Source organism: Sminthopsis crassicaudata, chromosome 2 (assembly GCF_048593235.1).
Source record: "Sminthopsis crassicaudata isolate SCR6 chromosome 2, ASM4859323v1, whole genome shotgun sequence".
Taxonomy (NCBI): Eukaryota; Metazoa; Chordata; class Mammalia; order Dasyuromorphia; family Dasyuridae; genus Sminthopsis; species Sminthopsis crassicaudata.
This window is the reverse complement of record NC_133618.1, coordinates 343,778,437-343,800,092: the sequence shown is the minus strand read 5'-3', so window position 1 is coordinate 343,800,092 and position 21,656 is coordinate 343,778,437. Positions and strand designations below refer to the sequence as shown.

The 21,656-nt window shown below is 32.8% G+C and overlaps 1 long non-coding RNA gene across 1 annotated transcript; it reads left to right on the top strand.

Annotated features, from left to right (window-relative positions):
• The first annotated feature begins 11,197 nt into the window (after window positions 1-11,197).
• LOC141556472 (uncharacterized) lies at window positions 11,198-11,518 on the top strand. The gene is made up of 2 exons (XR_012486540.1): window positions 11,198-11,317; window positions 11,400-11,518. It is a non-coding gene; the product is annotated as an uncharacterized LOC141556472 (long non-coding RNA).
• The last annotated feature ends 10,138 nt before the right edge of the window (window positions 11,519-21,656 follow it).

The following is a 21,656-nucleotide window of genomic DNA, read 5'->3' as shown; positions in this document are numbered from 1 at the left end:
AGACTATAGTTAAATTATACTGAAATGTAATCCTTCATAAAGGGAAATCAAAAATAGACTCAAGCAGCAGTAGAGGTGCCAAGGATTAAGAAAGAGACCATAAGAAGAAAGTTATTCATAAAACAGAGAAAATTTGTTGGTCATTGAAAATAAAAGATGTTTGAGGAGATTTGACAAGCAGAAATGAGACTAATATTGATTAGAATTGATTAATTCTTAAAAACAGAAATATCTACTGCATGTGATCCAATTTTTGAACTGATGTGAGGTAACTAACACTTAGTTAAAAGCATCACCTTTCAGTGCCCCAGTGTCACCCACATTATCCAGAGCACTAGGTGAACTTTCTCTCTGAAGTTCAGGAAAGGGATTTCTCCCTGGGAGGAAGAAGGTGTTCTTCATCTTTTTGAATAAAACAAAACATGCAAGTTGGATTCCTCCCAACTAGGATGAAAAGCAGCCCCAAACCTGAACCTGTATCTCTGGGACACAAGCTCAAGCTCTTTTTGTCTTTCTGAATAGAGGATTAATCTAGAAATTTACCATGAAATTTAGATTGAATTGGATTTTCCTTCTGACTATTTTCCAAGGTAGTTTTATGGAAAGGGAGGGACAATAAGAATAGGTGATTTAATATGACTATTGATTTTAATGCAATGTCTCTTGTATTGCAGGTATCCAGCATGATATGCAGTTAGTGGAGTCTGGGGGAGATGTGATTTAGCCTGGAGGTTCTCTTCTTCGCTCCTGCCAGGCTTCTGGATTAACTTCAGTAGCAACTGGATGGACTGGATCTGCCAGGCACCTGAGAAGGGACTGGGATGGAATGCAAGAGGAAATACTGGTAGGAGTAATACATAATACACATACTATAATAATAATACATAATAATACACAATAATACATAATACATAATACACAGACTATGTGTTTCACCATGTCCAGAGATGAAGGCAACAGAGTATTATACTACAGCTATTTCTATTTATGGCCTGTGCTATTTTTTCTTCTCTCCCAGAAGAAAACAATTATTCCAGTAATTAGTTGTCATTCTCAATGCCTCATTCTCATTTCCATTCTCACTTCACATTCAATCATCTTTTTTTTCCCTCCTTGCTTTCACCACATATCTTTGATTATTTTCCCTTTTCTCCTCAGATGCTGCAATTACCCTGGATTAGGCTTTTAGTAGCTTGCACAACATTAGACCTAATCTAATGGTTGTTTTCCCAGCTTCAGTGATCTTTTTACTCTGGTCTGCACTAAATTCTTCTTTCCATCCACATTCAGAGACAGGACTATAGGGACCGAATGTGGATCACAACATAATGTTTTTATCTTTTTATTGTTATTGTTATTTTGCTTGTTTTTTTCTTTTTCATTTTTTTCCCTTTTGATCTGATTTTTCTTGTGCAGCATGATAAATGTGGAAATATGTTTAGAAGAATTGCACGTATTTAACCTTTATTGGATTAATTGCTATCTAAGGGAGGGGGGCGAGGGAGAGAAAAGGAGAAAAATTTGGAACACAAAGTTTTGCAAGAGTCAATATTGAGAACTTTTTGTATATATTTTGAAAAACAAAAAGCTATTATTTAAGAAAAAAAAAAGGCAAAAACAACCCTCCCATAAAAGTATCATTTTAAAAGCATCTGACTATTTCCTCCAAATTTCAGGGATTCTTTATTACCTCCAGGATAAAGTATAAAATCCTATTTGTCTTTTATCCTTTCATAGCTTGCTCCTTTCCTATCTTTCCCACCTTATTCTTCCACAAATTCAGCAGTTCAATAATATTGGCTCCTTGCTATTCCTTTCATATGAGATTCCATCTCCCTATTCCACATGCTTTCACTGGCTGGAATTATCTTCCTCCTCATCCTTGCCACCTGTCCCTTTTGGCTTTTTCTCAAGTCTCACCTAAGGCAAGTCTCACCTTGCCTCATTCCTTTCTGCTTCTCCTATAATTCTAGTATTTTTGTGCTGAATGAATCCTGTACATATATTTTTGTGCATAATTACTTTCATGTTGTCTCCCTGAATAAAAATGACTTCAAGAACAGGGACAGTTTTTTGCCTTTATTTCATCAGTACATAGCAACTGCTTAATAAATGCTTATTTGACCTTTTATTCTTTCCTGGAGGATACTTTTCAGTTTTGCTGAGATGTGTTTTGTTCATGATCTTGATGTTATGTGCATAATCATTAATTTCTCTGATATTTTAACACATGAAGCGCAAAAGTAGTCCTGTGAGGTATAATAAATTATTAAGTATTATTACAAGTTAAATTTAAAAAAAGATAAATTTAGGCACATTTTTTAAAGCAAGATAATATCTTAGTATTGGGGCTGGTAACTGAGAATAAAATGGGTCAATTGCTGCCTTAGTCTCCAGTCAAATACACCAAGCAGAAGGACATCTACTTTTTGAGATTTTTGGTGAGTACAAAACAAAGAACAGAACAAAGTAGATGACCTCATGTGCTTAAGGGTAACATGATTTGTTATATAGCTGAGGCTTGGGAAACAACATAATTGGTAGAAAGTTGGAAATGGTGCCTGGTAATAACCTTGCTCCTCTTTCTCCCATGACTAAGAATTGATTATTGACTGAGTTCACTTCAGGGTTCAAGATAATGGCTCACCCTTCCTGGGATACTAAACCAGACATCACTGGACCATAGCTTGGTAGTGTAATTATATTAAATTGAACTCCTTTATGACAGATTATATACTTGGGGGTAGTAGAATTCTCTGAGGCAACTCCTACCATCCAACATTTAAAGGCATTTTGGGCAAATTCAAAAGTCTTGCTGAGATTAATCAAATCATAGAGTTATGCTTATGACCTCAAAACTGTGGAATTATATTTATGACCTGTAACGTGCTCTCCTGGCAGTTACAATTATTAGTCTGTCCTAGACCCACCAGAGTACCTTTGACCACTGTCCTTTGCAGTGTGAACTCTACCCGGCTCGCCTCCTCTGAGGCCTTCTAAGGTCTCTGGCCACAATCTCTTGAATCTATAGCTTAATAACCGGTAGCGCACTCAAGAACAGCCACGTGTAATCTTAAAAGCCTTTATTATACCTACTCACATAATGCCCTAGCTGATGCCCTGACTTGTTGGTTCCCGAGTGAACACCTGGTCAGAAGACCCACGTGTTCACTACCAAAACCCTTACCTCTTTTGGCTATCCATCTTGGCTTGGCCACCCAGGCTAGGGAGCCAGGGTGAAGAACGCCAGGTTAAAGAGAGCACCTGCTGCCTGCAGTGGGCTTACATAGGGCCTGTGAGGTCACACACACAGCCAATCAGCTAGAGAGTCACCCATTACGAAGCTATCTCAATATGGCCAGGATCCCGCCCAAGGGCAGTCCTAATATCCACAGAAATTACTTCCAGGCCTCAATCTCCCGATTTGCTGTGGCACCCATTTAAAGGCCCCTTACAATCACCTCCAAATGAAAAGTTTAAGGAATGATATTCATGAGCCCACCACGATCCACAATTCCTCACGATGCATTGTTATATCTTCCCCAACAACATTTTGCCTTTCTCCAACTGTTTGTAGCTAGTAAAGATACCTTCACAGAGAAAGCCCTAGATGCAATCTCATATATGCCCATTGAGGACCTCAGCCCTCCACCCCAACCATTTGTATCTTCAAATGAATACAAGGAGTTATGGAAGGAGGTCTAGGTTGATTACAGTGGAGCAGACTCTTTTGTCAATTACAAGGAGAAATTGTACATTATATAATGCGCTAGTATAAACCCCATAATTTTCCTTGTGCAAATACTGGCTACACAGGACTTGTTCCAGATAATTTAGTATGCAGAATAGTGTTGAGTATGGTCTATATTATAATTGCTAGTGGCTTTGATTAAAGCTCCTAAGTTATAGGTTTATAGTGCTGAAGTTGAAAACTGAACAAATGTCAAAAGGTAAAAGGCTCATTTTCTAGCTTAATTAATTAATTATTAAATGCTGAGTGACTCCTCATGCAATTGTTCAGAGAAAATTTAAGAAATTTTCTATTTACAGTGAATTACAAATAAATTTGAGGAGAGGGAATGAAGCCATCATTCTATAGGCCTTAGCTACTGAAACCTGGAGAGCTGATCTCTTTTTTTCTTTATAAGAATAAATGGGAAAGGAACTAATATTTGCCTTGCAAATTTCCTGTAGTGGTCAGATATTTCAGGATAGATCAGAGACCATGCCAGTGATACCAATTCTTTTAAGGAAAAGCAATATAACATTGTCAAATTAAGTCACAACTTAAAAAACTTCTACCACAAATGATGCTGCTTTTAAAAAAACCTCTCTTTAAAAACCTGATTAAAAAAGAATAGTTTTTCAGGCATACCAATGAAGCATGCTGAAAGGCAGTTTTGTGAATGAGATTGAGTTTTCTATAGGTGAACATTCAGAACCACCTACAGTGGCACTATGTATAAAAATAAAAACTGAAAATAAAAGGTTATAAAGTGCATGTGTTTTCAAAATTTTGGATCATTAATTCATTGTTGGTAGGATTGTGAACTGATATAATAATTTTAAAGAGCAATCTGGAATGATGCTTAAAGAGTAATTAAATTGTCCATACCCTTTGACTCAGCAAAACCATTGTTATGTCTATTTCCAAAAATGATTACAGAAAAAAGGAAAAGAACCTGTATGCTCAAAAATAGTTATTACAGTTCTCTTTGAGATGGCAAAGAACTTGAAATTGCAGGAATGTCTTACAATTGGGGGATGACTGATTGTGATGGAATATTATTGTGCTATAATAAATGTTGAGCAGAATGCTCTTTAGAAAAATTTGGATATGAACTGAGTAGTGAACAGAGTAGACATAGAATAGACATTTAATAAACTTGTTTGATAAATGTGAAGTTTTAAGATTCCAGGATAAGAATTCATTATTTATTCATAATTGTTGGGAAAGCTGGAGAACAGACCTTATACCATTTACCAAGATAAGGTCAAATTGATGCATGACCAATATATAAATGGAAATATTATAACAAAATTTGAAGAATATTGAATATATAACCTATCAGACTTCTGGAATGGAGGATAATCTATGAATAAACAAGAAATGCAGTTTTGTGGGGTATAAAATGAATAATATCAATTACCTTAAATTGAAAAGGTTTTGTACCAAAAAGAAAAACAATGTGATCAAGATCAAAAGGAAAATATAGAATTGGGAGAAAAATTTTATAGGTAGTTTCTCAGATAAACATTTCAAATCTACTATAAAAAGAATACTTTCCATTTTATAAGAATATGAATAATTTTCTAATTGATAAATTATCAAGGAATATGAACAGTCAGTCTTTCTTGTTTGTTTTTTTTAAATTCATTTTTCCAAATTATCCCCTCCCTCCCTCCACTCCCTCCCCCCGATGACAGGTAATCCCATACATTTTACATGTGTTACAATATAACCTAGATACAATATATGTGTGTGAATACCATTTTCTTGTTGCACATTAATTATTAGCTTCCGAAGGTATAAGTAACCTGGGTAGATAGACAGTAGTGCTAACAATTTACATTCACTCCCCAGTGTTCCTTCTCTGGGTGTAGTTGTTTCTGTCCATCATGAACAGTCAGTTTTTCAATGAAGAAATCAAGACCATTTAAAATGGTCTCAATGGTCTAAGCCACTATTGATTAGAGAAATGCAAATTAAACAACTTTTAAAATATTAATTTTAGATGTTTTATTTGGATAAAATTATAGATACTACATATATATGTATATATATATATATATATATATATATATATATATATATATATATATATATATATATATATATATATATATATATATATATATGTATATGTCTTTTCCTCTTTTTCTTTCTCTCTAGTTCTCCCTAACTAAAGGATATAAGATGAGCCTTCTATAAATATTTCTGAAGATCTTTTCAAGAGAAATGTTTGCCATTGAAACCATCCTCAACCAGTCATTTTTATAGGTTTTGATCAATTCACCTTGATTCAGAACTCACTGGATGCTGTTTCAACCAGCTCCTGGTCCCTCAAGCTCACTATCCCTCCAAATTGGGACCCTGTAGGACAGACAACTCTATGCCTATTCTCAGTGGGAAGGAACTTTAGAAGGTCAGACCATTGCCCCTGTCCCAAAAGACTTTGGGCCATATTTTTTTGTGATGGGGAACTGATTAATAGAGTGAATGGACCTCACCATTATTCAGCAAGCTGATCTCCATTCTTGTGCCCTAGTAACCAGCTTTGTACTCCTATAGTATCACCAAACTTTGACCCAAGTTTATGTTACACTTCCTTTCCACTGCTTACTGTATTTCACTTCTGGCTTCTTGGCACTTAACAAATAAAATATCTCTGGTTTTGACCTCTAATCAGCATTGGTATTTTAGATCCCCTCCTGTTTAGTCATGACTCCAAACTAGTTTTCTTCAAAAGATTTAGTTTATAAATTCAGACTGGGGAATGATATAAACCCTAAATAGCTTTTTCACAGGAATTGCTAAAATGAGCTAACCCTGTACCTTTATTAAGCCTTCCAGAATTTCTAGTTTGCATTTTTAAAGATAGTCACAACATCCTTTTGGGAACTTCCTAGATTGTCTTGTTAATCATAAAATAATGAAAAGCTAGAGCTCATCTGACTTTTTCATTGTTACTACTTTAATCTTGATGGGAAAGTCATTTTGGACAGTCTTAGCATCTCAATATACATCCTTGTTACTGTCTAGATCCTGCCCCACATCCCAAACCAAATTGCTCATTATGACTCTGTTGTCTCTGAGCATATGAAGCTATTTCCATGTAAATAAATAGCAAAACTGAAACCTGTGATGGATCTATGATAATTTCTTCTGATCATTTGAACTGTAACAGAATCTCTATCATACTATTTTTATATAATCTTCTTTTACAATTATGCTCTTCTAAATCTATTTCGTATTCTCACTTCTGGTATTTATTTTACTGCTTCATAACATAAAAGTCCTTAAATATTTTATGATGTAAGAATAATTTGGTATTAATGCAAAGTTTATGGAACCAAGCTATTGTTCATTAATTATTAAAACTAAATCACAAATATCTTCAATTTTATTTTGAAGAAAATCATTTTGATTTAAATTAAATTAGATTAAATTAAATTAAAACTGATTCAATCAGTATTATTGGAGGAGAGCAATTTAAGGAACATTTTGTGTTACATCAATGGAAAAGTCAATTTTATTTGAAATTGTTATTTAATGTGGAAATGAAACCTGTTTTATAAAGCATGTCCCATGATACAAACCTGTTTTATTATAAAAAACTTATTTGATATACATTGTTTTGAAATGGATTTAAGTGTCATGTTATTTTGTAATTCCATTTTTTGTTACATGTTTTGAACTCCATCAATAATGCACATATGCTTATCTTTTCATGATCCCCAATGCTTTAGTTTCATCTTCTGTCATCTTTGTTAGATCTCAGAGCTTTTTTGATTGGCATTTCTTCTATTCTTTTTAGTAAGTTGAAGCATTCTTTCATGTGGTTATTAATAGTTTGTAATTCCTCTTTTGAGAACTGCTTGTTCATATTCTTTGATCGCTTTTGGTATATATATTAATGAATATTAATAATATTTGGTACATATATTAATGAAATGTATTTATAAAACTACATATACATAAATATACATATATATTTACAAACATATATTCAAAAGTCATATGTGTACATAAATATCTATCTATAGATATAAAATTGGAGAAGTAGATGGCACAGCGGATAGAATATTGGGCTTAGAATCAGGAAGACCCATCTTTATGAGTTTGGATTTAGCCTCAGGTACTTTACTAGCTTTGTGATACTGTGCAAATCACTTAGCCCTGTTTGCCTCAATTTCCTTTATCTGTAAAATAAATGGGAGATGGAAATGATAAACCATTCCAGTATCTTTGTCAAGAAAACTTCAAAATGGAGTCACAAAGAGTCAAATATGACCATGCAACAATAAGTTATAAATTTACACATGTTTATGTATTTCCATGCATGTTACAAGCCAACGCAAAAAGTTATAACCAAAGCAAGAAACAAGAGAAAAAAAAGTCCAGAACTTCTGAATCAAGAACATGGTGCCAACTGAAATGTTCTTGTATCATCACCAGAAGAGAAAAGAAAGAAAAAACAATAATTAAAAAAAAAAAAAAAAAAAAAAAAAGCAAAACTAAACCCTTTGAATATAAACTCTAGGGAACCTTGTTTCATGGTTTGGACTTATTTTTTCCTTACATCTTGATGTTCAAGATTTTTGACTTGTCATATTTTTCAGGGTGATCTGTAACCCTTAAGTTACCTTTTTACATTGTGACAGAAGAGGAATAAATTTTACTTTTATAAAAATCATGTTTTCTTTTAATGTTATTGAATTTTGCTCTCCTCATTCAAGACTATTCTTTTTTATATTTATATTCCCAATCACTTATTTTTTTTTGTCTTCTGTGACATTTGCCACCTTGTATTTAAGTTTTTTTATTCTACCAAAATCATGTGTATTATGTAGGAGATAAATTCAACTTTCATAATTCCTTTCTTTCTTGCATCATTAGGAAACATTTTTACTGTGATTTCATGCTGTCACTTCTCAAGAGAGCTTGGGAATTTATAGACCTTCTGTTGCATCAGGTATTGATGAATTTTCCTTTATTTTATTATATTTGTTTATTGTGCAGAATTGCTAAGATATTTGAGGGGCTATCTTGTGTTGTTCATGCTTTCCTAATTTGTTTATTTGCTTTTCTTCAAGATTTCTAACTGAGTCTTTTTACTGAGATCTTTCATAATTTCAGTCTTTTTTCTTTATTATATTCATATATCTGTACCTTCTAACTCCTTCCACATTGATGGTAGATTTTCTAATGTCTTGAGACTTCTGGGTCCTCAGTCTTTGCCATGTGACTTCTGAAGGGATAAAATGGCTTCAGGTGGATAACAGGATCTTTTCCTTCAGATCTGGTGGAATCCTGTGCATTCTGCTTTCCTACTTCAGTTCTTTCAGTTCTTTAGTTTTCTAGTTAAGTAGTGTTGCAACACAGTTTGCTGCCATACTTCAGAGAGCAAAAATCTGATTTTCTCCATTTGTACTACACAGTCTGGAGTGGGAAGAATTGAGTTCTTTAAAGATTCCTATACCTTCTTGGTCACATGATTAAGAATATCTGATCAGATCCTCCTCCCCCCCAGACAATTGGAGTTAAGTGACTTGCCCAAGTTCCCACAGCTAGGAAGTGTTAAGTGTCTGAGATCAGATTTGAACTCAGGTCCTCCTGATTTGATCAGATTTTGACACAAATTTCTCCATATTACTGTTAAAGGAAATCTAAGGAATTTCTCCTTCTCCTTCCCCTCCCCGGGCTTTGATTTTCAGTGTAGTATCCCCTTTTTGGTCTGTTCTTCTAAGTCACTTTTACAGTATGGGTACAATAACTCTAAGTAGCTTGTGGGCCTTAAGAAGTTATGGGTCCAAACCAGGTGGCACACTTAGTTCAAAGCAAAGACAAAGGTTATCACATGAACTTATAAACATGAGGCACATTTTCTCACAGATACATACAGAGTCAGTGGGAAGAGTGGGAGTAAGCTAGCTTCAAGATAAGGAATATATATGGCCAACCCAACTCGTCTCTTCCACTGACTTCCTTTTTCTTACTGTAAAATTTCCATGTTACTTTTAATGGAAACTTTGTAAAGGATCTTTTCTAGGTAGATCTTACAATTGTATTTCCTGTTCCTGCTTTTCAGTTTGTCTCAACTTTTGACTGCAAAACTGACTCTCCATCTATTAACCATAGAATTGGCTAAACTACATTTTTATATCAACCCAATCTAGAGCTTGATCATGTGGCATTGCCTTTGTCATATGAATGAGGACCCTTCTCTGTTTGATTAAGATGTTCATATTGAATAAAAGGGTAAAAAACACAAATATTTTAAAATTTTCCTTTACAAACACTGGATGGGAGAAGTTTATTGATGGTTTCTCTCTTCTTTGAACTTTGTTCACAATTCTGTTGAATTTAAAATTTTTCTAATTTGATAAATAAGAGAGTAAGAAGGAACCACCATAAATGTAATTAGCTAATAGAAAGAAAACAAATATGCACAACTCAATTGGCTTGCTACATATATGATGAAAAACTCCAGACATATTATGGTGGCAAAAAGTGGAATTGGTGGTTTTTTTCCCCTAATTAATTGAGCCCCTGAAAATAATGTCAATCTCTTAAAAAAAAAAAAACAGTAGATCTAGTTCTCTAAAAGGATAAGGACCCTGAAATCATAAACCTTTCTTTTGAAGAAAAAAAAAAAATGAAAAGAAAGTGGATGTGAGAATGAAAATAATGTTCCTGAATGTACAACTAAATGTGCAGCAGATGGCAGCAGAGCTTTCTGTTCTGGGTAATGAGAATGATATCTGAAATCTAAGGATCATCTCAACAAAGATCTGAGCCATACTTGTTCCATAAATCAGATTATCAGATCAGTGTGATCAAATAGGATATGTCCCTCTGAGGACAAAGTGTTGGAGGACACTTTCATTTTCTTAATGTGTACTGTGATTTCAGAAGAGACTAATAGAAATATGAGTTGCTCTTAGCAATGCAATGGTGAAATATAACTGGGATTGTAGCATAAATTATACATAAATAGAATTACATAAATCATTTATGTAATTCTACATAAAGGGAAACAAAAAGTGGAATCCAGAAGCAGTAGAGGTCTCAAAGATCAGGCCAGGAGAACATAAGAAGAAAGTGATTCATAAGAGAGATTGAATCTATTGGTCCTTTGGGGGGGGGGGGGAAAGATGGTTGAGGAGCTTTGACAAGCAGAAATGGAACTAAGATTGCTAAGAAGTTTATTAGTAATACAGAACACATGTAATCCACTTGTTAATTGGGGTGATATAGAGTTATTGACACTGGGTTAAAACCATCAGCTCTAGGAGTCTCAGTATCACCAACATTTACCAGTGCTTTGGAACCAGCACTAGGTGAACTTTCTCTTTGAAGTTCAGGGAAAGGGACTTCTTCCAGGGAGGAAGAAGGTGTTCTTCATCTTTTTGAATAAAACAAGACATGCAAATTAGGTCCCTCCCTACTAGGATGAAAAGCAGCCCCAAACCTGAACCTGTATCTCTGGGACACAAGCTGAAGCTCTTTGTGTCCTTCTGGGCAGAGGACTAATCTAGAAACTCACCATGAAATTTAGGTTGAACTGGATTTTCCTTCTAACTTTTTTCCAAGGTAATTTGATGGAGAGGGAGGACAATATGAAGTAGTGATTTAGTATGATTATTGACTTTAATGCAATGTCTCTGTGTTTCAGGTATCCAGTGTGATGTGCTTCTGGTGGAGTCTGGGGGAGATGTGGTTCAGCCTGGAGGATCTCTGCGAATCTCCTGCAAGGCTTCTGGATTTACCTTCAGTAGCTACTGGATGAGCTGGGTCCGCCAGGCTCCAGGGAAGGGACTAGAATGGGTTGCAAGAATAAGTACTGGTGGAAGTAGTACATACTATGCAGATTCTGTGAAAGGTCGATTCACCATCTCCAGAGATGATGGAAACAGCATGCTGTATCTACAGATGAATTCTCTTAATACTCAGGACACAGCTGTGTATTACTGTGCAAGAGACACAGTGAGGAAAAGGAATGTAAGACTAGACAGAAACTTCCCCTGCCAGGAGATGAGATGAGGCCAGAAGGGGGTTGAGTTCATGATGTACAGAATATAAGATTTCTAGATCCAGAAATGGGTGTAAGAATGATCCTGAGCCACTTCTATTAATGGCTTGTATATTTTTTTCTTCTCTCCCAGGAGAAAGCAACTTTTTCAATAAGTAGTCATTCTCAATGTCTCTCTCTCATTTTCAACCCTCTCCCACATTGTCACTAGTTATGTCCTGTCAATTCTGTTTTCGTCACATATCTTGTTTACTCTCCCTTTTCTTTCAGACACTAAGGTAGGCCCTATTAAGTTAAATTGATGGTTGTTCTCCCAGTCTCAGTAGTTGTTTTTTTTCACCTCAGACTTTACTAAATTCAGCTTTTAAAATTATCTTCCTAAAGCACAGATCTGACCATTTTCTCCAAATTCCATAGACTCTGTATTACCTTCAGGATGAAACATAAAATCCTTTTTGGCTTTTAAATCTATTAATAGTTTGGCCCCTTCCTTTCTTTCCTATCTTATTCTATCTTCCACAAATTCAGCAGTTTGGTGACTTTCACCTCCTTTCTATTTTTTTTTCAGGAGATTCCATCTCCCTACTTCTTGTGTTTTCACCAATTGGAATTCTCTTTCTCATCCCTATCTCCTGCTGCTTTTGGCTTTTTTTCAAATCTCACCTAAATCCATCACCCTCCTCTGTCCTTTCTAATTGTGGTATATCCAATGTAATCTGCATGCATATTTTTTGTGCTTAGTTATTTTCATTTTATCTCCCTGAATTGGATTGCTCTCCTTAAGAACAGAGATTGCTTTTTTTTTTTTTTTTTTTTTTTGCCTTTTCTTTTAATCTCCTGTACTTAGTACAAGTTGGCTTGAAGTAAGTAAATACTTGTTGATGATTTGACCTTTCAATCCTTCCTAAATGAGACTCTCCAATATTGCTGAGAACAGACCATAGTCTTTTTATGATCTCCATGTTATGCACATTATGAGTAATTTCTCTGACATTTTAATACACGAAGCACCAAAAATAATCCTGTGGGGTATAAAAAATTATGAAGTATTATTGCAAGTCAAATTTAACAAAAGGATTTTGCATTTATCAAATATTTATTTGAAATATAATCATTTTGTGAATCATTTTTTAAATTTTATAATTATAAAAATTTTTTTGACAGTATATATGTATGAGTAATTTTTTTTTATAACATTATCCCTTGTATTCATTTTTCCTAATTTTCCTCTCTCTCCCTCTACTCCCTCCCCTAGATGACAGGCAATCCCATACATTTTACATGTGTTATAATATAACCTAGACACAATAAATGTGTGTAAATCCAATTTTCTTGTTGCACGTTAAGTATTAGATTCTGAAGGTATAAGTAACCTGGGTAGATAGACAGTAGTGCTAACAATTTACATTTACATTCACTTTCCAGTGTTCCTTCTCTTGGTGTTTCTGTCCATCATTGATCAACTGGAAGTGAGTTGGATCTTCTTTATGTTGAAGATATCCACTTCCATCAGAATACATCTTCATACAGCATTGAAGTGTACAGCGATCTTCTGGTTCTATTCATTTCACTCAGCATCAGTTGATGTAAGTCTCTCCAAACCTTTCTGAATTCATCCTGCTGGTCATTTCTTACAGAGCAATAATATTCCATAACCTTCATATACCATAATTTACCCAACCATTCTCCAATTGATGGACATCCATTCATCTTCCAGTTTCTAGCCACTACAAAAAGGGCTGCCACAAACATTTTGACACATATAGGTCCCTTTCCCCTCTTTAGTATTTCTTTGGGATATAAGCCCAATAGCAGCAATGCTGGATCAAAGGGTATGCACAGTTTGATAACTTTTTGGGCATAGTTCCAAATTGCTCCCCAGAATGGCCGGATTCTTTCACAGCTCCACCAACAATGTATTAGTGTCCCAGTTTTCCCACATCCCCTCCAACATTCATCATTATTTGTTCCTGTCATCTTAGCCAATCTGACAGATGTGTAGTGGTATCTCAGAGTTGTCTTAATTTGCATTTCTCTGATCAATAGTTATTTGGAACACTCTTTCATATGAGTGGATATAATTTCAATTTCATCATCTGAGAATTGTCTGTTCATATCATTTGACCATTTATCAATTGGAGAATGGTTTGATTTCTTATAAATTAGGGTCAGTTCTCTATATATTTTGGAAATGAGAACTTTATCAGAACCTTTAACTGTAAAAAATATTTTCCCAATTTGTTACTTCCCTTCTAATCTTGTTTGCATAAGTATTGTTTGTGCAGAAACTTTTTAGTTTGATGTAATCAAAATCTTCTATTTTGTGTTCGATAATAATCTCTAGTTCTCCTCTGGTCATAAATTCCTTCCTCCTCCACAGGTCTGAGAGGTAGACTATCCTCTGTTCCTCTAATCTGTTTATGATTTCATTCTTTATGCCTAAATCATGGACCCATTTTGATCTTATCTTGGTATGTGGTGTTAAGTGTGGATCCATATCTAATTTCTGCCATCAAAAGGATAAATTAAGACACATTTCTCTAAGCAAGATAACATTCTAGTATAGGGGCTGATAACTAAGAATAAGATGGATCAGTCACTCAGTCTCCAGTCAAAGATTCCAAGCAAAAGGACTGCTGTTCTTTTATAGGTTTAGTGATTACAAAACAAAGAACAGAACACAATAAATGATATTTTGATCTTGAGGGTAACACGATTGGATGTATATAGATAAGATGTGGAGAACAATATAATTGAAGTTGGAAATAATGGCTGACAACAAGCCCCTTTCCCATCACTTAGAAGTGATTATTGACTAAATTCACTTCAGAGTCCAAGATAATGGTTCAGAATTTCTGGAATGCTAAACCAAACATCACTGAAAGATAGCTTGGTGGTGTAATTATATTAGGTTGAACTTCGTATGACAGATCATATATCTGAGGATTAGTAGAATTCTTTGAGGCAAAAATATAATAGTGGTTAGCAATAGAACTATATTTCTAAACTTAATCCATTAGAATTCAGTTGAATTGTGAACCACATTTAGAGACAGAAACTAAGTAGTCAATATCAGAACAAAGTCAATTAACTATAAATGATACAACTGTATAACTGTAAAAGAAAATGATACAAAATCCATTTTAATTTTCTGAGTCTTATTCAGTGATTTCACATGCAGTATGCGTGACATATAAAAAGTTTGAGACATAGTTTCTCAGTAAGTAATCATTTTATTAAAATACTAGTATATTATTATTTGGCCATCTCTCTTAGATCAAAGCCCCCTTATGGGCCCCACTCACTGCCTATATACCCATGGAAAAATGGGTGTTCATCACCTTATTTACAATTGGTTCTGCTTACTTTACTCGTCATCATTTTATGCAAGACTTTTCATGCCTTTATGAATTGAATTTTTAATCTGACCATATTTTTAGATAGAATTTTGAAGATGGAGATATTCTGTGAATTGTTGTTTTGGTGTGATATGGTGATTATTTAAAAATATAATTTCTTCCAGTCAACAACTTACCCAGGGAACCTCTTGTAGATATCCTTGTTTTCTGAGAATAATTATTTCCTGTTCCTTCCCTTTTCTGTCCTTCTCTTTCAGAGAGCATCCATCCTTTCCAAAGTTTGTTTCTTCTTTAAAATTGATGTTATACACTGATGGTCATATGTTTTCTGGAAGCCATCAGATAATTGCATTAAATGGCTGGTCCAGTTTTGGAGCTGAAACAGACCTCTGGGGGTTTCTAGTCTAAATCTCAGGAGAAAACTAAGAGAACGGAAATAACTCTTCCTAGCTCAGAATAGTAGTATGTATCAGAAGAAGAATTCGAACCTAAGTCATTTGATTCCAGACCTAGTGCATTTTTAATTTACTCCACAAATAAAAGAGAAAGTAAACTTTTGGTTAACCCAAAAAAGTATTGGTCAGAATCTAATTTGCTCAAAAAGAAGTTGAGAGAATGTTATGATAAACTACAAAGAATATATAATAATACAAGCTTTCTTTCTAAATTTCATGGAAGTAGAAATTGGGGGGTAGTTTTTTGGTAGTGAGTTTAAATGATGAAGAATCGATTAACTGATAAATAGTTTAATAACTCCCTCAAATAATAATAAAAAAAATTATTAAACCACTCAACTCTAGACCATCAGAAATTTGCTCTCATTAAAAATGAGTTAGTGGTATTAAGAGTAGGATGAGGGAAACCTTGGTAGGTAGAGATCTGATTTATCTTCTTTTAATGGCAAATCTCCTTCCTATTATTTCCACTGCATATACTAGAGGCCCATTCAGGCTGAAAAATTCTGGAAAATGACACCTCTGGGATGCCTGAAGGCAGGAAATGGAAAAAATTGTGTTGGGTATATCTAAGACAGATTAGTCAGCTTTCCTATTTAATCAAACTACTAACTGTTGACCACAATAATAGCTGGACAACTTTTTGCTATCTTTCTTATCTATATCTAAAACAGAACAGCAAAGGATTTCTTGTCTTAATGATATGGAATTAAGATTATCATTTTATACCTTTAGTGATTATTAATTATGATTAAATTTATACCTTTAGTGATTATTAATTATGATTAAATGAGATTTTTATCAGGGCAATACAAAATTTTCTTTCCCCATGGAAATTCTACTTTTGCTCAACTTCATATAAATATATATTTTAACTTATAGAATATAAATCAACTTTGTAGTTCCTTCTATCTTCTCAGTCTACTACCTCAAAGTAGTGTGTTAGAATGTTCTAACACTGAATCTTCTGTCTTTTCTCACTATTAGGGAACATGATGTTATTAAAATTCTTATTTATTTAAATTTAGCTCTCCCTCTTGAATGACATAGTTTTAGAAAAAAATTTCTGCTGTATTCTCTTCTGATAATAATGTCATGTTGACATTATTAGCCTCATTTTGGGTATCAATCACTCTTCTGTGGTAACACTTGTTAATGATTTCTTTTAGCATTTCATGTGAATTTTCCTGCTTTTAACCCTGCTCATGATAGCAGGAAGTGCTCTTTGGTTCCCAAGGATTTCACTCTCAAAAGTTTCAGGAAAAATTTCTACTTATTCCTTGCCAAAAATGCATATCCTTTCTCTTTATTTTAAGTGCATCAGTTTTCTGGTTGAGATGAGAGGTAAGTTTCATTTTTAGTTGTCTGGATTCATATTGTAGATAATATCTTGACCTAATTCTAAAGTCCTTCAAAATTATTTTTCTCCACAATGTTGCTATCATTGTATAAATCATTATTCTAGTGTCACTCACTTCTTTCTGGAGCAGTTCAGAAATATACCAATTTTCTCTGAATCTGTCCATCTTTATTCCCTTCTGTGTAATAATAATATTCCATGATTTATACCATGATTTATTTAGGATAATAGATTTTTTTCTTTTGTAAATAGTATTTAATATAAAAGTAAGTTACCACTATTATTATTATGCATATTCCTCATACACATGATTTCTTTTTACACAGTAATATTCTGTTATAATCATGTGCCACAATTTGATAAGCAATGTATTCAATTAACATACATCTACTTTGTTTCCAATTCTTTGAAAATCTTAATCAAATAAGGAACTTCTTAGATAACTGATATTTTTCCCTTTATCAAAAACTAGGTTTCTCAAACACTAAAATCCATTATTTCTGATTCTCCCTTATGTGTTTGTTCCAGTGCTCTTTCTATTTAAAAAATATACAAAGATGAATATTGCTTTATTTGTGTGTGGATATGCCTTATTTCAACTCTTCTTCTTTGAATAATTTTCCTTGATATTCTTGTTCTTTTGGTTTTGAAAGTGAATTTTGTTATTTTATTAAAGTCTAGAATGTATCCCCTTGGTCATTTGATTGATTGATTAAAAAAATTATTAATTTCAATAGTGTTGTCATTTTTATTATTATTAACAGGGCCCATCCTTGAGTACTAAATATTCTTCCATCTATTTACATTGTTATTTTTTAAGAAGCATTTTGTGAATTGAATTTATGAGTTTTTGCATAGTTTGATAGATATGCTTTCTGTATTCTATAGTTATTTGCAATAAGATTTCTTTTTCCATTATTGATTTATTTTATTTTATTATTTATTATATTTTATTATATAGTATTTATATGTTATATTGTTACATATATTATATATTTATTTTATATTATTTTTATTTTATTAGCTAGTACTAGCTTTTCTATTTTATTTTAAGGAAAATTATTTTAGTGCAATCAGTTATCTTAGAGGAACGAAACTTTGGACTGTCTTGTTTAACTTCAGAAGGAAATCTGATTTTATTATATTGATGGTTTACTTTAGGATATACCTGCATGGAGCATGTCTCAAAGTATAGACATGTTTTATAAACAACTCATTTAGTCAATACTATTCTTTAAATACCACAATGCTCTTTTAGCTCAAAGCCAATCTTATAAGAAAAAGGTTTTTTCTAGTGCTCTAGAGTCAGAAACTCTAGCCAGAGACCAAAACCACAACCATTACATTCTCTCAGATTCACCAGTTGGAATTAATTATTTAGGGTATTTGCACATTCCATACCACATCTTTTTTTTTTTTTTTCCCTAATTGGAGTAAAATTAGCATTGTTAATGTAAATTCATTTGTGTAATAGTGATCGTCCAATCACAAAGATTGTTGTTATCTATGTTTTGATGTGTGGATTAGATAATTATCATTTTCTAATCCTGCTGAGAGGAGAATTAGAATTAATTTGCCTTCAAGTGGAAAATTAATTGGAGCAATATTTTTAAAGCAAGAAAATCAACTGATTATATATGCAATTGAAAAGGTTTTCATAGTTTTGCCTTCTATGGTACTTAAAAAAATTTAGTTTTTTACTTTATAGTTATTTGGATTTTTTTGTTGTTTTAATATTTTATTCCATTTACATCACAAAAACATTTTTAGCAATCACTTTTTATATTTATTTTTTAAAAAATATAAACAGAAAAAAGAAGTGAACATAGTGTGTGGTGATTTACATTTAGTTTTTTTAGTTCTTTTTCTGGATGCAGATGGCATTTTTTTGTCTAAAGTCTATTGGGATTGTGTTGGATCACTGAACTACTGAGAAGAACCAAGCCTTTTATAGTTGATTGTCACACATTCTTGCTGTTATTGTGTACAATATATTCCTGATTCTGCTTGTTTTGCTTAGTTTATATAAATCTTTTCATAGACCTTTCTATAATCAGCTTGTTCTTCATTTTATATTATTCTACATATGGCTGAACAAGTTCATGAAGATAATAAGATATTATTTTATTCTATTATCTTCATGAACTTGTTCAGCCATTCCCCAACTGATAGGCATCCACTCTTTTTCCATTTATTTGCTACCACAAAAAGAGCTGTTACAGTTTTGCACATGTGGGTCCTTTCCCCTCCTTTATGTTTTCCTTGGGATACAAATTCAGTAATCGCACTGTTAGTGAAAAGGTAAGTCCTTTGGACTTAGTTTCAGATTGCTCTCCAGAATTGTTGGATCATTTCGCAACTCCACCAACAATAAAGTAGCGTCCCAGTTTTCCCACATCTCTTCCAACATTTATCATTATCTTTTTCTTAGCCAATCTGAGAAATGTGAGGTGGTACCTCAGAGTTGTTTTAATTTTCTCTAATCAATAGTAATTTAGAGCATATTTTCATATAACTATAAATGGCTTTAATTTTGTCATCTGAAAATTGTCTGTTCATATTCTTTGATCATTTATCAATTGGGGAATGACTTGTATTTTTATAAATTTGACACAGTTCTTTATATATTTTAGAAATGAGACTTTTATCAGAAATATTGGCTGTAAAGATTTTTTCCCAGCTTCATACTTCCCTTTTAATCTTCTTTCTGTTGGTTTTGTTTATGCAAAAACTTTTTAATTTATTATAATCAAAGTTGTCCATTTTGTCTTTCATAATGTTCTCTAGTCATAAATTTAATAAATGTTCTCTTGGTCATAAATTTCTTCCTTCTCCAAAAATCTGATATGTAAATTATTCCTTGTTCTCCGAATTTGTTTATGATATCACTCTTTATGCCCAAATAATTTACCAAATTTTGGCCTTATTTTGATATGGGGATGTGAGATGTAAGTCTTTGCCAAGTTTCTCACATATTTATTTTGCAGTTTTCTTAGCAATTTTTGTTAGATAGTGAGTTCTTATTTCAGAAGCTGTAGTTTGGAGGGTATCAAACACTAGATTGCTATAGAGGTTTATTATTGTGTTATGTGCATCTTATCTATTCCACTGATCCACCACTCTATTTCTTAGCCAGTACTTACTGATGCTTTATAATATAGTTTTATATTTGGTACTGTTAAGTCATCAAACTTTGTATTTTTTTCATTAATTTATTTGATATTGACTTCTTGTTCTTCCAGATGAATTTTGTTATTATTATTTCTAGTTGTATAAAATGAGGTTTTGTTAGTTTGATTGGTATGACACTGAACAAGTTGACCAATTTAGGCAGAATTATCATTTTTATTATATTAATTCAGCCTAGACATGAATATTTGATATCTTTCCAATTGTTTAGATCAGATTTTATTTGTATGAGTAGTATTTTGTAATTGTGTTCATATAGATCTTGAGTTTATCTTGGCTGGTAGACCCCAAAGAATTTTATTTTGTCTTATAGTTGTTTTAAATGGAATTTCTCTTTCTATCTCATGCTGATGGGCTTGTCAGTAATTTATAGAAATGTTGATAATTTGTGTGGGTTTATTTTATATCCTGCAACTTTACTAAAGTTGTGAATTTTTTTCTAGTAGGTTTTTGAATAAATTTCTAAGATTCTCTAAGTATATCATCATATCATTATAGTTTTATTTCCTCATTGCCTATTCTAATTGCTTTAATTTCTTTTTCTTTTCTTATTGTTAAAGCTAACATTTCTAATACAATATTTAATAATAGTGGTAATAATAAGCATCCTTGTTTTACTCATGATCTTACTGGGAATGCATCAAGCTTCTCTTTATTACAAATAATGCTCATTGTAGGTTTTAGAGAAAAGCCCTTTTATCCCTATGCTTTCTAGTGTCTTTAACAGAAATGGGTGCTGTATTTTATTAAAAGCTTTTTCTGCATCTATTGAGGTTATTATATGATTCCTGTTGGTTTTGTTAATTGATATGGTCTATTATGGTAATAGTTTTCCTGATATTGAACTAGCCCTGCATTCCTGATAAAAATTCCACTTTGTCATAGTGTATAATTCTGCTGATAAATTGCTGCAATCTCTTTCCTAATATTTTATTTTAAATTTTTGATCAAAATTTACTAGGAGATTGGTCTGTAATTTTCTTTCTCTATTTTGGTGCTTCCTGGTTTAGGTATCAGTGCTATATTTATGTCATAAAAGAAATTTGGTCAGTATTCCTTCTTTACCTATTTTTCCAAATAGTTTACATAGTATTGGAATTAGTTGTTCTTTAAATGTTTGGTGGAATTCACTTGTTAATCCATCTGGCCCTAGAGATTTTTTCTTAGGGAGTTCCTTAATGACTTGTTCAATTTCTCTTTCTAAAATGGGACTATTTAAGTAATTTCTTTCCTCTTCTGTTAACCTAGACAATTTATATTTGTGAAAGTATTCATTTATTGGTTAGATTGTCAGATTTGTTGTCTTAGAATTGGGCAAAATATCTCCTGAATGTTGCTTTAATTTCTTTTTCATTGGTGGTAAGTTCATCCCTTTCATTGTTGATGCTTGTGACTTGGTTTTTTCTTTCCTGTTTCTGATCAAATCAATTAAAGGTTATCTATTTTGTTACTATATATTTTTTATTTATTTTGTTATTTTTTTCATAAACCCAACTCTTAGTTTTATTTATTAGTTCAATAGTTTTCTTATTTTCTA